This window comes from Amblyomma americanum, chromosome 3, assembly GCF_052857255.1.
Source record: "Amblyomma americanum isolate KBUSLIRL-KWMA chromosome 3, ASM5285725v1, whole genome shotgun sequence".
In the NCBI taxonomy this organism is placed as follows: domain Eukaryota; kingdom Metazoa; phylum Arthropoda; class Arachnida; order Ixodida; family Ixodidae; genus Amblyomma; species Amblyomma americanum.
In genome coordinates, this window is record NC_135499.1 from 113289036 (window position 1) to 113305189 (window position 16154).

Below are 16154 nucleotides of genomic sequence, written 5' to 3' on the forward strand. Positions count from 1 at the left end.
GAAGCTATTTATTCAATAGAAAACAAGCCGTGCTCATCTCGGGAACACACTCAAAATTCAAGACTACTAACGTTGGAATTGGGCAAGGTACCCTTCTTGGCCCTTTTCTATTTTTATTATATATCAATGACCTCCCTAGGCGTCTTTATAATTCCAGCTGTTTTCTTTATGCTGACGACACAACAATCTTAACCTCAGATTGACATATAAACAAAGTTGTCGATAAACTTAACACTGATGCATAAAATGTATTCGATTGGTGCAGAAATAATTTGATGGTTATTAATGTATCCAAATCTAACTTTATAGTTTCTAGGTCACCTCATAAAATTCTTTGCGAAAACCCGTCTGTTAGCATAGGCTCAAACTGAGTCCTTTCAGCTGATCACGTATCCTTTCTAGGCGTAGTACAGGACAAACATATCAAATTTCAGACCCACATCACATTCATTTCCCGAAAAATGACGTATGGCATTAGAGTATTAATTAAAGTTCGCCCGTATTTCCATGTTCCCATTCTAATTTCCCACTATTACTCGTTCATCCACTCCCATATTCAGTATTGCATTTCATCTTGGGGAAACACGTATCATTCGCATTTATTTTCTTTGCAAACTATCCGAAATCAAGAAATTCAAATTATCACTTATAGTCACTACTCTGTAAATGCCCCTCGTCTGCTCCTATCATACAATATTTTATCGGTGTCCAAAATAATCGACTACAAATTATGTACCCTTATGTACAAATCTGTTAGAGATCTACTTCCTTTTTCGTGAACTAGCAGTAACCAAAATCCGCGTCGCAACGCCACGCGTTTTGCTAATCACAGTAACTTTTTACTCACTTAACCTAACACTAATTATGGAAAGCAAACAGTTCGTTTCTCTGCCACCACATTATGGAACTCATTACCAGTTAGCATTAAGCAATCATCAAATATCTGTGCCTTTAAATCCGCTCTTCGTAAATGGTAAATGTAATAGTTTTGTCATTCATATCATTCTATGATTTGTGTTTTTTATTGGTCTGTACGCTATTAGGTGAGTAATCGTATTTCATTCAAATAAGGGTTTGCATTATTTCTCGTATTTCACTCACTGTTCTATAAAGATGCCAACAACTTTAAATTTTTTTTTGCATCTGCTGTCTGTATGCCTTCTTTACAATTATTCTTACAGGAGGTCCCGTCCACAGTCTCTGACTTTGGGACCTCCTTCTGTGTTCCAGATTTTTTCTGAGCTTGTACGCTAAACATGCAATAAGCGAACCTTGATCACAATGCGCAGACAGGACTCTGTGGCGCCGGTGCACCTGCAGTACCTGCAGCATTTCGCAGAAACAGATATAAGAAATGTCTCTCACGATCACCATGCACAGATAGGAGTCTGTGGCGCCGGTGCACCAACAGTACCCGCAGAATTTACCAGAAACAGATATGAGAAATGTCTCTCACGATGACCATGCTCCCCCAGTCTCCAGTCTCGCCAGTACGTTACTAACGCGACACGTAGACCGGACATCACTTTACTGTAAGAAACGTTACACACGCCGACATCCATCCCTGGTTTCTAGGAACTTTTCACCAAGGTAGAAGGCAGTGGTTTGTCCACTCTGGTTGGCAAGAAAATGACTACTATCGTCCACGAACTGACGGGAGTCTAGATAGAACACCTTTTAGCCGAGGTAATGCCGAACAAATTAACTAATACCGAACAAATCTAGGAAAGAAAGTATGATTGTCCTCAATCTGTACAGTAATCTCACTCACCAGGAGCAGCGCTTCCTTACTCTCTTCAATAAACCGTCGAGCTTGGTCGGTAACAACGCCCTAGTGATTGTAGGTGATTACAACGCCCCAAACAGCACCTGGGGTTGCAGCTACAGCACGGTCAAGGGCAGACAACTATGGCAAGAATCTCTAGACCTCGACCTCACACTAATTAGCGATCCCACTGGCTCGACGAGGACGGGAAATTCGGTTAGCCGAGACACCACGCCCGATTTTACTTTCATCAAGAAAGCCAAGGACGCCACCTGGAGAGACACAGCGGTTGAGTTTTGCAGCGATCACAAGATTCTCTAGATCGTCCTCCCGACCTCCGAAAAGCCCACGCTAGGAAAGCAGGAATTCAAGTGGACGAACTGGGAAGAATTCAGGTCCATCAGAAAGGCGAAGCAAAAGTCCGCATCCAGTTCTGATATCGAAGAATGGACACGGGACTCAACCCCGACAGCAGAAACGCCACGATTACCATCGCGACCATAGTGCAGACATACAGGATGGACTGTCGCCTTGCTCACCTAATCGAAACCAATGCGTCCATCCTCGCCAGATGGAAAGGTCACAGATTCAACAGGAAACTACCAAAGAAGGTTGCCGAACTCAATAGAAATATCGAGGAGCACTGTCGAATCCTCTGCAAACAGCATTGGGATGAGCTCTGCAACTCGATCGACGGACAATTACACAGCGGACAGACATGGCAATTACTTAAGTATCTACTAGATAACATAAACGCAAATTCGCGCCAAAGGGACTGCCTCGCCAGACTACTATACACCGAGGGAAAGAAACTGGGCGAAGAAAGGGTGGTGAAAATAATGTGCCAGAGGTATCTTCCCTTGGGCCCCCATCACACAACGCTCGTACGGAGAGAGGTCCAACGCTCTGCTAGATGAAGATTTCAGCAGCCAAGAGATTCGTGAGGCCCTGCATGACCTTAACGGTCGGTCGGCCGCCGGACCGGACGGGGTCACCAACAAGACGCCGATAAACGACTCTGTCGACAAACTCAGACTATATCAGTGAACTGTAGAGAGAGGGCTCCGAACCGAAGCAGTGCAAGACCGCGAAGATGGCACTCATCTGGGAACACTTCAAGGCTCCTAGCGTGGAGAATCTGAGACCAATTTCGTTCGCCTCATGCGTGGGCAAAGTAATTGAACATGCGTTTCTCCATTGATTAAACACGCACTTCGAACTGACGGGTGCCTACCCACACACCGTCATCGGGTTTCGGCCTCACCTCTCGACGCAGGACGCTACGCTCCAGCTGAAAAATCAGATCCTGGACGACAAAACCCGCTCCACCAAAGCCATCCTGGGACTCGGCGTTTATAGCGCTTTCGAAAGGGTCGCCCATTCGGCGATCCTACCCCAAATCTCGCAGATGAACCTGCGCGAAAGAGCCTATCAAAGACTACGTCCAAGACTTCTTCTAAGACAGACGGGCGTTCCTCGTAGCGGGAGATATCAGGTTGGAGGAACCAACGCTTCCAAGCACCGGCATTCAACAGGGATCGGTCATTTCGCCAATGCTCTTCAACCTGGCAATGATCGGCTTTGCGCGCAAACTCCAAGAAGTCGAAAATGTACAACACACGATCTATGCCGACATCATCACGATCTGGGTCAACCGCGGGAGCGACGGCCAGATCGAATCACCGCTGAAGGAAGCGATAGGTGTCGTGAAAGAACACTTATGAAATACGGGGCTGAGAGGCTCGCCCAAGTCGCAGCTTCTGCTGTACCCCTAGAAGGGACAACCACCCAACGCATCCAAGCAGAAGACAGATTGTGAAGAAATGAGGCTGCACACGAGTGACAGCGGAATTATCCCCATCGTGAAAGGAATCAAAGCCCTAGGCATGATCATCGAATCCAACGGCGCAAACGGCGAGACGGTCAACAAGCTTATACACAGGGCTGCCAATGAAATGGCGTTATTAAAGAGAGTCACCAACTTGAGAAGTGGCATGAGGGAGGAAAGCTTGATAAGATTCGTGCAATCCTTCGTCATATGTCACATAACTTACGTGGCCGCCTTTCACAACTGGTCCAATGCGGAGAAAAACAAAATAGACGTGATTATACGTAGGGCATACAAGACGGCGCTCGGGCTGCCAGACTCGACCAGCACAGAGCTGCTACTGCAACTGGGAATCCATAACAACCAGGAGAAACTTGCAGAGGCGCAGCAAATATCGCAGCTAGAAAGTCTGACGACCACAGAAGCAGGACGACACATACTCAAGCGGCTCGGCATCCACTACCACCGCCAACATGGCGACAAGGAAATAATCCCACGGAACGTCAGTGACGGCATCCAAGTCGCTCCAGCTCCGCGTAACGTACACCCGACGTATAATCAAGCCAGAAGACAGGCCATAGACGCGGCCCTGCTGCGAGTCTACGGAAAACGCGAGGGAAGCGCGGTTCGTGGACGCTGCCGAATATCAATACGATCGACGCTACGCCGTTGCGGTCGTCGACACTGCCGGAACACTTATCCGCTCCGCCAGGGTGAAGTACCGACATGCCGAAGTGGACGAGGAATTCGCAATTACACTAGAAATATCTCATCACGATTGCGGGGTCATTGTTAGCGACTCGCGCACAGCCATAAAGATTTACGCCAAAGAGAGAATAACCGTGGAAGCCTGCCGAATAAGCAGGAACCTGAAACGCTCGCCAGACAACAAGGTCGAGCTAGTTTGGTTGCCCGCACACATGGAGGACGTCTCTCCGCACCTCACAAACCTCAACAAGGTCGGTTCACTCCGTAGCGCCATGCCTCGCAAAAAGTGCCGTAGAGAGCCATGGTGAAGATGGTGAGAGAGATAGCCCCATGAGCTTAAATGAATTAACCAAAGCCTTCTACCTGGCCCGCCCGACCTTTCCTTTGCCTTGCAACAAATTACACAGAGGTCACTCAGTCGCCTGGACGCAATTACAAACACGCACCCGAACCCGCTGCAATGCAACAGGATCTAGCCCGAAATACATAACACGAGCAGGTGCAAAGTCGGCTAGACAGACATAGCTACTCTTGAACAGATACTGTAAGAGTGTAAGGCACACCAAACAGATGTTAATCACGAAACCCCTCGTCGAGGTGGTCCGCCGCTCTGCACAGCTCCAGCCTCAATGACCAACTCTGGGCCGTCCAGCAGGCCCTCGAGGCGGCAAAGAGACAAGATCTCGACGTCCCCACGTGAGAGACCTAGGTGCGGTCCATCGAAACCCTACCGGACACTCAATAAGTTATTACTCACTAACAAACTACTCCTTATCTGAGCACACCTGAAAAGGGATTCAATATTTCTTTAAAAATGAAGCGAAAAATTGTCCCACAACACACTGCTGCTGACTTCAAGGTACGTCGTTCGACAAAGGCTTATTGCAGCAACTTTGCATATCGCCGCTGGTTGAAAAGTCTGGTGCTATTATCTTTATTTCAAACATCTCTGTTCAGGCGACGCAAGTTACTTCAACCCGCACCGAGCCAGCTTCTCAAAGAGCTTCCGCAGGTATCGTATGAGTTGCGGCAGCTTCATGGGTCGGCCCAGTAGAACCACACTTGACACCACAGAGCCCATGCAGCACGACAAACGGAGCGGCTCGTTCTGGTTCTTTCCAGCGCTCTTCTCTTCACCGCAAGTTTTCGGTAAGGGGCGGCAGGTCCATTCCCCGCAAAGGCCAGAGTGAGACGAGCGCACTGGTACCTGCATGCAGGTATGAGGGGGATTCATCGTTTCGAGGCTATCTATTTACAACGCCGACACCGCTAAAAACGCTGACAGCAGCTTTTCTGCGGCACGAGCTCCTTAACGCTAAAAGCTCACTTACCTAAGAGGGCTCAGAACATGCGCTGCAGGCACTCGCATCGTCTTCAAGTGACGTCCACCAGGAAAGAGCTCCCGGTCAGAAGCGGCTCCCACTTCGTTGTCTGTGCTGAGTGAAAACGCCACGTGCGCTGCCTTTGCTTCTTCGTTCGCATCACGAAGAGACGTGGACGAGAGAGAAAATGGTTTCTGTAAATTGCCGAATTAGCCTTGTACACGACTTTTTATAGCACAGTCTTATGCTCCTGAGCAAAACGTTTCCAATATTTCTATGCTCCAAGGCGGCAAACAAGATATCACGACGAACTTTTATCAAATGCCTTTGCAAGGTCGATTTGAATAAGAGCAACTTGGCCGGCCTCATCTGATACTGTCTCCAATACCGACCCTGCAATGCGAATATGGGTTTCGATGAAGCTTCCTCTGATACCGCAGCTATCGTTCCAATGACAATGTCAATGCAATTGTCAATGTCAAATAACTTTTTCTAAACAGACCTGATGCCACACAGGGTCGTTGGTTGAAGCGTGTTTGAGGAGCACGAAGTGAACGCCGACGACGGTAAAGTGTCGTGGGGATGTGTACTGATGTTAGGCGACCATGACTTGCGAAAAGAAAGATGCTGACGTCATCTAAGGGTTACCTAGTAACTGTTGGCGACAACCATGACTTGAGAAAAAAGTTCCGGACGTTCAAATGGAAATGCATTCCCATTTCTTCAATGCAGTAGACTGCACTGCTTTCCAAGATTTTTTTTTCGATGTATCATGCATTTTTGCTTCGGGTACACGTGAGCTTGTCAAGCTAGCATCCTAGTTTGTCTGCCTCCCACATTCTTATGATGGAAAATAAAGGCATTATTATTAGTAGTACGGTCTTAGTAGCGGGGCAGGGGAAACAGATAGAAAGGACCATGTAGTACCATGCAAAGGCAAGAAGTAAATCTGAAAGGGAGGTGGCTGCGGATTTTCATACCTCTATGAATGCGGAAAAATGCGTGAGCACGCCTTCCCCATTGTCATCCAAAGAATTGCGTCTTAATAATAATTGGTTTTTCGGGGAAAGGAAATGGCGCAGTATCTGTCTCATATATCGTTGGACACCTGAACCGCGCCGCAAGGGAAGGGATAAAGGAGGGAGTGAAGGAAGAAAGGAAGGAAGAGGTGCCGTAGTGGAGGGCTCCGGAATAATATAAAGGTTAATTTGCACTGTCACTTTTACCCCCCCCCCCCCCAAAAAAAAAAGACGGACCTTATAGGGAGTTTGCACGAAAGCCGGTGGCGCTATGCATTCTGGGTAGTCCGCCATTTTGTCGTCCTTGGTAGCAGCCGACGCAGGAAGCGCACGTTGGTTTTTACGCTCGCGTAGTACGTGCGTGCAACAGTGCTGGCGTTATGGTGTACTGTGCTGTTGTGGGCTGCACCAGCAGAACCCAGAGCAAAGCGCAGAAACTGAAGACAGGACAGGCCGAGTACCGGTTCTTCAAGATTCCAAAAATACGCCTGCATGAGTGCGAGAAAGCAAAGCAGCTTTCATATCGATGCCGACGCGAGTGGCTGGCACGTATTAACAGGAGTGAGACTGACGCCAATCCAGACAAGTATAAAGTCTGTGCACTCCACTTCGTTTCAGGTGCATACAACAATTTCTTGGCTTACTGCGCGTTTGTTTTTTACTTCTGCACCCGCGCTTTACGCTTTGCAAAGCAGGCACCTCGCGACGCGTCTCTTCGTAGTTTTTCCTAAACATGCGAACAGACGGCGTTGGGGCCGTTTGTGCAGGATTGTTCTTGACGTGCGCGCTCACCACACTCCACATAAAATGGCAGGGCAGCAACATGCGAGCAGGCCTCTCCGTTGCCGGCCATGCAGGTACAGTGAGCCGACACAATGTGACCGTTGCTTTCTGCGAGGACCCACACGTCCACGGGTGGCTTATTCAAACTTTGCGAGTGGTTCACCTGGGCGCAAATGACAACGGCGACGAAAGGAATTAGTACTTCACGAAAAAAAAGGTTTTACGTCCTTACCTGTGTTTTGAGTATCACTGTGACGGCTACGAACGTCTTCATGCATGGCTCGCGTACCCATCCACTTGTGAGGAGTTGTGCCCTTCCAAAGCTTTTCTGGCCTTAAGCTGCTGCCGAGTAACAAAACTAGTTCTCAGAACTAGAAATTCGTGAATATCGGCGATGTCGACGGGCGGCCACAAGTTGAAATCGACAGTGCAGTCATTCGCGCGTAGCGTGAATGGGTCCACGCTGCACTGTTTTGTTTTCTCCTCGTAGTGCGCCCGGTCTTTCGGGCACAGAGTCGACACGTAGGTCTCTGACGAAACTGCCGACATCTTCAAAGCACACCGGGGCGGCGAATATGCAACCTCTTGTTAGTTTTGATGACTGTAGAAGATGATACGGCACTCGGACAAAAACACTGCTGCCTGGCCTGGGTGCGTCGGCTGCTAACAAGGAAGACAAAATGGCGGACTACCCAGAATGCTTAGCGCCGCCGGCTTTCGTGCGAACTCCCTATACTCACCATCGACCTGTCGCCTCCAGACAGCGCGTTAACGTCTTTCAGAAGCCGACCTTATGCATAAACCATACACACTAAAGACGAATTACACGAGACGGGAGGTTTATCAGTGTTCGTCTGCTATAAAAGTATGCATCGCCAGACGCGAACACCGGTAAAACGGAGGACATGATGCCATAAACACCAAAGTCACACCATGTACGAAATGACGGTGTGATAACGATGTCCACAATCGTCCATAAGTCGTCTCTAAAGGAGTTGTTATCGGGCATTCGGAACGGAGTAGAAAAAAAAAAAACACCGTACGGCAACTGAGACGGAACGATGTCGAATTGCTGCTGCTGTTCTTAAGAACGCGGCAGTGGAACTGTGTACTTTTCTTTTATCTGTTTCGCTTAGTTCTCGAACGAAGCAGCAGGTTTTGGTTTCGGTGGAGATGCAATCGACGGCAGGCCGCGCTAAGGATCAGAAGACGGGGAGAGAGTCTTGAGTGCGGGCGCTGCGACCGTAAGCGGCGTAGGCGCTAGGCCTAGCAGCGCCAGCGGAGTCATCTCGGATTGCGTGGTAGAATGGAGCACGGCGGGTTGTCTGGAGCCTCTCTTGTAACAGATATCTTGAGCAGTGACTTTGTGTTTGCCTCTGCTACTTTTCGATGTGCGACAGAGAAAGGAAAGACGGATGCTTAACCGAGATCACTAAAGTGGATATCCTAAACAATGGCTGAGGTTGCGCCGCTTGCGCCTCCCTTGGTTTGCGAATGGCGGTTTGGCGCCATTGTGACCGAACCCGCACAAGCGCTGGCTTTGCCGCGCCCGTGACCAGCGGGAGTTAAGTTTCTACCTCGACACGGCTGCACTGAAGGATATCCTTGAAACCCTGCCGTCTCACGTCCGTCTCGATGTCATGGTAAGTGGTTTTGCGTCCTAAATGGCGTCGTACGATGAAGACGTGAGCAAGCTTGTCCAGAGCGCTGGAGCATTGTGCTGCGGAATGCAGGAAAATATTAGCGCAGTTATATTAAGACCGCGTTACATTAAGGGCCGGCGCATAGTCTGTGAGTAATTAAGTACCAAATCTGAAGCCTTATACTTCATGAAGATTGTAGCCTTTCCATATTTTCTTTTATTGCAGCTGATGTGTGCATCATTGCTAGGCAGGTCACTAGAGTTTAGCTGCCTGTTTACATCTAAATTCAGTGTTTATACTGCATAAAAATTTTCAGCTTGCTTGAAAATACTGCTTTGAAGCTTGATATGAGCAACAAGCAAAGGGTATTTGAGGGAGTGCTCTATTTTTATATTATATCTTTTTGTGCTTCTGATTTGCTTTCACTCTACCTTGTCAAATTGGCCTTAATGTGTATCAGTTTTTTTTTGTCACTTTAAACCCATTTTAGGAACATGGTATAAGGGCGCCTCTACCATTTTTATAGATATTTGCGCTTAAAAACGTTATGTTGGAACATGTTGCGTCCTTAAAGCTTGTATGGCATTAAAGCTTTTGGTATGGAGCTCATTCATATTGTTTATCTTTTGGATAGTTGTGGCGGCCCACTTAATGTGATCGTGGCTCTGATGGGTAAATAATATGCACAGTCGTGCCTCTTTAATGTGAACACTTTGGTTTCTGAGCGTAATTGTCGTAAAATGATGCATGCATAATAAAGAATCATGAAGGAAAAAAAAGATGCAAAAGCTTGTGGCTAAAGCCTGATTCTGCAAATAGATGAGGGCACTGAAGTGGAAGCTAGACAAAGTGTTGGTAGCTCTAGGTACATAAGCCTGGTCGCCGTTATCTTTAAAAATCAGTCATTTATTGACGTGTTCGAACCTTGCATTTCTTTGACTTTATTAATTAATAAATTGAGTTGAGCGTGGTTTCTCTCTGTAAAATTTCATGCTTTAGGACAGGAGACCACCCCCACATGAATTCACTCCCAGGAGAGTGTAGTCATAATGTGCCTGAGTCTGAAATGTGGCTGTATTTGTGCTCTTCGAGAAGTGTTAGTAATGTGAGTGACATTTCATTTTTAATTTCGCAGGACTAGGTACTTACACCACGTACTTACTCCTCACCTATCAAGGCGCAGTTTGCCTTGATTGGCCAGCACATCGTAGTAAAACCTCATCGCTTCTGTGGGGTCTCCGCTTTTTGCAGCCTTCTAGGTGCTTAGAAAACATAGCGCAAAAAGGACACGGACGACACAGAAGTGGACAGGACAGGCGCTAACTTGCAACTTGCAGGTGCTTCTTGTGGAAAACCTAAAGAAGGCACACTGTCTGCTGAGCTTTCTTGAGCCTAATTTATAATCTTGGCTTAAAAGAAACCAATCTTCGATGTCTTGAGCTCATCCGTTTTTAAAAACCAGTTCATCTTTCCTTTGGAGCTGCCTGTTCTATCCGCCAGCAGATATTGTACGTATCTAGTTCTATTTCTTATCAACGTTGACAAGCTATATGATACAGTTAACCGGAGTGCAGGAAAAGGCAAACAATATAACAAAAGCCAAATGGGTCAGCTTCTATGTCATGTAATGGGGCCTGTGTCGCATCCATGGAAGTCTTGACATTCGCGGTGGTCAGGGCAAAAGTTTCTGTGCCTTCAAAGGATTTGGAGTGCTAGCGACGCACAACAAGCCGCGGAAGTGCATTCTTCGGGCTCTAAACTTTTCACAAATGCTGTACTTGCCTTATGTGGCAGCGTGGAAAAACAAATGACAAACAGGAACAGCAACATCGCATTGTCCCTAGGAGTCATCATCCCAGCGTTTTTCTCGTCCCCTCCAGGGCTAGTCATAGCCTTTATCTTTTTGCATCTAGCTCAGACAGCTTCCTGCAAGCACTGTCAGCACCCTGTCATTTTTTACTGCTTTGTAATGGTTTTCCTGTTCTGACACATGATGCAGTTGCTGGCATTTATAAATATCTGGCAGTAAGAAAAAATCTCTAAGCGATTACAGATTTGGTGAACATTTCAGTTTGTAAACAAAAATGCGCTTAGACACAGGTCTTCAGAAGTTCAATTATTTATTTGTTCACCAAATTACCAGTGCTTTATACTGATCAGTTGCCATGGGAACTTTCTTGAATTTAACTTCACTTCGTCATAAAGTGAAGGAGATGAATGCCGTTCTCCCGATCAATCAGAAGCCTGTGCCCTTACTCTTTTGTCCTTTGGTCATGTCCTTCTTCTTTGCTTGTAGTGTCGTCATTCAAGATAATACGGTACTGGCTCGTTCCTTCTGTTTGAACATTATTCCTTATTTGTTCGTTAGGTTGAAACGCAAGTGTGCATGTATGCATGTGTTTTCAGGGTAATTTTTTATTCCTGCTTCTGTATTCTTTTTTTGTCACATGTTACGACCGCTGCACTGTATATTAGCGACAGGCTGCTTGAAATGGGTTGCTTTAAGTATTTCTGTACCTCTAGAGCATAGACCTCCAAATATTGAGTCTAAAGTTTTGTTTTATGATGTTTTTTATGGGAATGCATGTTAAAGTCTACGTATTTTATTCGTTTTCTAAGGTTATATTTGTACTATGTGTTTGTATTAACAAACACAGGTTAGAGGTTGGATACCAGTAACAAATTGCTGTAGATTTAGCTGGCTGCTTTAAAATGTGTGTTGCGAATTTTTTAAAAAGTTTTTGTACATCTACATCTTGAAGTTAGCCACAGGAAATCAGTCTCTGAGTTTAAGAAAATTGTATTCTCTTATACCTAACATTTTTTAGCTAACCTTATCTGAGTGCACCAGCTAGCCTAAAGTTTAGGGAACAAGTACTGAAGTCATCTCTGCACGATTTTTCACGATTTGCTATTATATCGTTTTGATTAATTTTAGGTGCTGATTTCAAGTTCGTCCTTATCTCTTATAGCTGTCCAAAAGTTGTGGTTGAAAATGTTTTTTATTGTCCTCTATTTTAGTGAAATGCAAATTGTAATCTAGAGATCTTAGTCACATTTTGCTTATTACTTTACGCGGGCTCTTCAATTTCTTCTCAATTGAATAAGCTTGACATGTCCCACTAAGCAGCGTTTAAAATGCTGTTGGTGTTAATATTTCGTTTACGTCTGTAGCTAAGTAAGTGAACTTTGTGATAACGCAGTGTTATTTGTAACAGTGTTATCAAAACATCCAGTGGAATGAGCGTACTTGCATGCACAAGTGAAATTGTGAACACAGTGTTTTGAGGACGTGGTAGTAGCAAAGTTTTAGCAAAGTGCTTAAAAGTGCTGTCTCAGATTAAAAAATAGCTAACATACACAACTACCTTGTACTGTGCAGGTAAAATCCAAGAACTCTATTTTGTTCGAAAATAAAAACACTCAGCACAGACTGTATTTCATGTTTTTCTGTGCCTCTTACTGCGAATTCTTTTGCTCTTATATTGCGACTTTGAGGACTTATAGGATGGATGAAAATGGTACTCGAAAAATATTTCAAATGCGCGACTGGAGCATGGCATTCAAAACTTTCTTTCAAAAGCTCTATTAAGGACTCCAAAAATAAGCGCAGTAATGACCGGATTTTAAGCATAGAATACACAAGAGTGTTATTTTCAAAAACTCCTAAGAGCAGAGAGATAGGACACATTATTTCTCCAATGTGGAGATGCCCGCAGGTGGCTTCTTCGTGCACTGTTCAGGATCTTTTAACTTCAGGAATTCGGTTCTTGAACCACAATGGAGGGACAGTAAACTTTTGCGTGAAGAAGAAAAAAAAATGTGTTGCAAGATTGTGGTACATACATCCGTTACGACGGTCTGGTTTTCTCTTTCCTTGCCCGCCATCTTCCCAGCACCACTTTTCTTGTCCATTGCGGACCACCCCGTCAAAATTCATTCGGCTAGTGCCGGAGCCATTGTTCGTGCATTTTTTACGGAAGTGCCGTATACACAGCGGAGTCAGATCAAAGATGTTTCCTTGCCGCCGACGCCGCCGTTGGTTTCATTTTGTTTCCGCGGAGTACGGCGATACGTTGCGACGTGGCTGCGATGTCGTGTGTATGTATGGCGCCACGATCCGGCAACGCAGGCATCCAGGAGAAGGAAGTGAAGACAGCGGTACAATGCACCTTTTATCCAGCGGTTTTGCGCTTTTCCTTACACTACTACTGCGTAATAATATAGACGGAATGGTGCTACACACTAAAAAAGAAAGACACGAGATGGGAGATTTATCGATGTTCGTCCGCTTTAAAACTACTCATCGGTAGACGCGAACACAGGTAAAACGGAGGACATGATAGCATAAACACCAAAGTCACACCAGCTACTAAATGACGACGCGCTAACGTGGTCCGCAATCGTTCATCAACCGTCTCTAATGGAGTGGCTATCGGGAATTGCGAAGGGTGCAGAAAAAAACACCTTACGGCAACTGAGACGGGACAACGTCGAATTGCTGCTGCTCTTCAAAAGAACGCGCCAGTGGAACTGTGTACTTCTATCGGTTTCCCTTAGTTTCCGAACGAAGCAGCAAGTTTTAAAGCGAAAGCTTTATTGGCCGCAAACTCGCAATTTCGCCGTGGCGGTACTCCACCGAGGCACGTGACGTCACAACGCGCGCTCGGAGCGCCATCTGGCATGACGTCACACCGCGCCGCTCGCCGCCGCCGCCGTTTGGTAGGACGTGACACCGCGTTCCTCGTCGTTGCGCTCGCCTCCGCTCGCTTCGACAGCTGCGTCGCATGCGTGATAAGATGTCACAGGATTGAAAAGGAGAGCTGGCGTGCGCCGCAACCACAGTTGAGGCGACAGTATGGACGGCGACAATTCTGATATGCTGGAGGAGGCCTGGAATTGACAGCGGAACGAGGTGAAGAGGAAACGAATCGCCCAGGAAACAGACGAACAGCGCGCCGAACGACTGGCTAAACGCCGCCGTGAATATGCCGCCGCGAGACAGGCACGTTTAACGTCCGGTGTCCCTACCGCTAGCCGCAGCGACAGCAGCCGGAGGAGAGACCTGAGTCCTGCTTCATTGAAGACAGCCTGTGATGAACGATGGAATGCGACCAAGAGACTTCAGCGGCGGGCTCGAGAAACCGAAGAACAACGTGCCGTTAGCCTAGAGAATAGGCGTAAGAGTGACGCGACCCCTTCAATCCTTGGATAGCCTCGGTGCTGAAATCAAACATCGACCTGCAGATCATACTGGACGTTTATGCCTGTGCTTCATACTTTGTGGAATACGTGAACAAGGCCAACCGGGGAGTTTCACACTTGCTTTCGCTACATATATCCTGGCATAGCCGAGCTAAGCCACTGCCATTTTTTTTTGTTTTCGGTGGAGATGCAATCGATGGCAGGCAGCGCTAAGAGTCAGAAGACGGCGAGAGAGTCGCGAGTGCGGACACTGCGACCGTAGGCGGCGTAGGTGCTAGGCCTAGCAGCGCAAGCGCGGGCATCTCGACTTAGGTTACAGAATGGAGCACGGCGGTTGTCTGGAGCCTCTCTTGGAACAGATATCGTGAGCGGCGACTGCGCATTTGCCTCTGCTGCTTTTTGATGTGTGACGTAGAATGAAAGGACTGATACTTAACCGAGTTCACTGAAGTGGACATCGTAAACGACGGCTGAGATTGCGCCTCGCTCTGGTTTTCGAATGGCGGTATGGCGCCGTTGTGACCGAATCCATACAAGCGCTGGCGTTGGCGCGCCCGTGACCAGCGGGAGATAATTTTTTCCTCAACAGGGATGCTCTGAAGGATATTCTTGAACCCTTACGTCTGATATCCGTTTCGCCGTCGTGGTAAGTGTTTTTGCGCCTTAAATATCGTTGTACGATAAAGACGTGAGCAGGTTTGTCTGGAGCGCTGGAGCACTGCGCTGCGGAATGGAGCAAAATATTACAGCAGTTTTGCTAAGGCCGTGTTGCTAATGTAGGTTTTTTTTAAAAAACTGTGTACTGGGCTTGAGCGCCTGCATCGTCAGTTCGCCTTCATTGCGCGAAACACCGCACGAGCGCTCTGTACAAGCCTCTTTACGTCTGCACTGAAGTAAACCTTGCAAGCGGATGCAGCTTTTCGGCATTTTTATTTTAGTGCTCTCCGAAGCATTTGTCTCCATTTAGTTTGGATGTGCGCAGCATTTTTGGCCACTGTTATTTCATGCGTGGTCGCAGAACGAGGTATGCGGCATGGCTATTAACATAAAAACAATCAGGTCGCTTTTTGTAAAATGCCATGGTTCCCCGCAAAAAATATAATTTTCCTTATCGTGACCGTCGCAGCAAATGAATGTGCCCGAAGCTTCTGAAGTGCGTTCTTGTATTCGGTGGTCATAGATTCGGCCGCCACATTTAGAATTCCAATCTGATTACTTGTTGCTTTTAGCACAATGGTGCAATGTCTTTGTCACTGGAACACGAGTGAAAGCGAGAAAGAAATGGCTGGCAGTTCTGGCCTTATGTTCTGCTGTTGTTTGAGGCATAACTACGATAGGTGCAGCATAAACGTGGCGTCAATATTTGAGAAAATATACCTGAACCTTTAATTTCAAAGCATCACATACCTCTTTGCTTTGTTCGCCTATCAGTATTGGAGTCAGTAATTCGAACAACATGCATTTTATTTATAATAATTTATTTGGTATCAAACCTGACTGGACATTGTTCTATGCATGTTCTAGTCTAGGAGGAACTCAAAGGTTGCATCAGTTTAATCTACAAGCGCTACCAGACATTTCAGAGTTAAGTCGCAAGGAAAGATGCCCCCTGCAACAGGTGCAGGTATTTTTCTGCAAACGGGTGGTGGGAATAGGCAGGAACTGAAAATTCTGCACGCAAATACTAGATCAGTATTTATCTGACCATCTGATCTTTGGGTGCAGAGTTTACTCAAAGCATTGATGTCATGAACCTTAGGAAAGATTTCGTTTTGTTGATTGATAATTAATTATTTATTTAAAAATGGCGTTGGCACAATGCCCTGGGGTTTCGTTACCGTGCAAAAAGAGGCCGAATGCAAACAGCGGCAGCGATGAGTT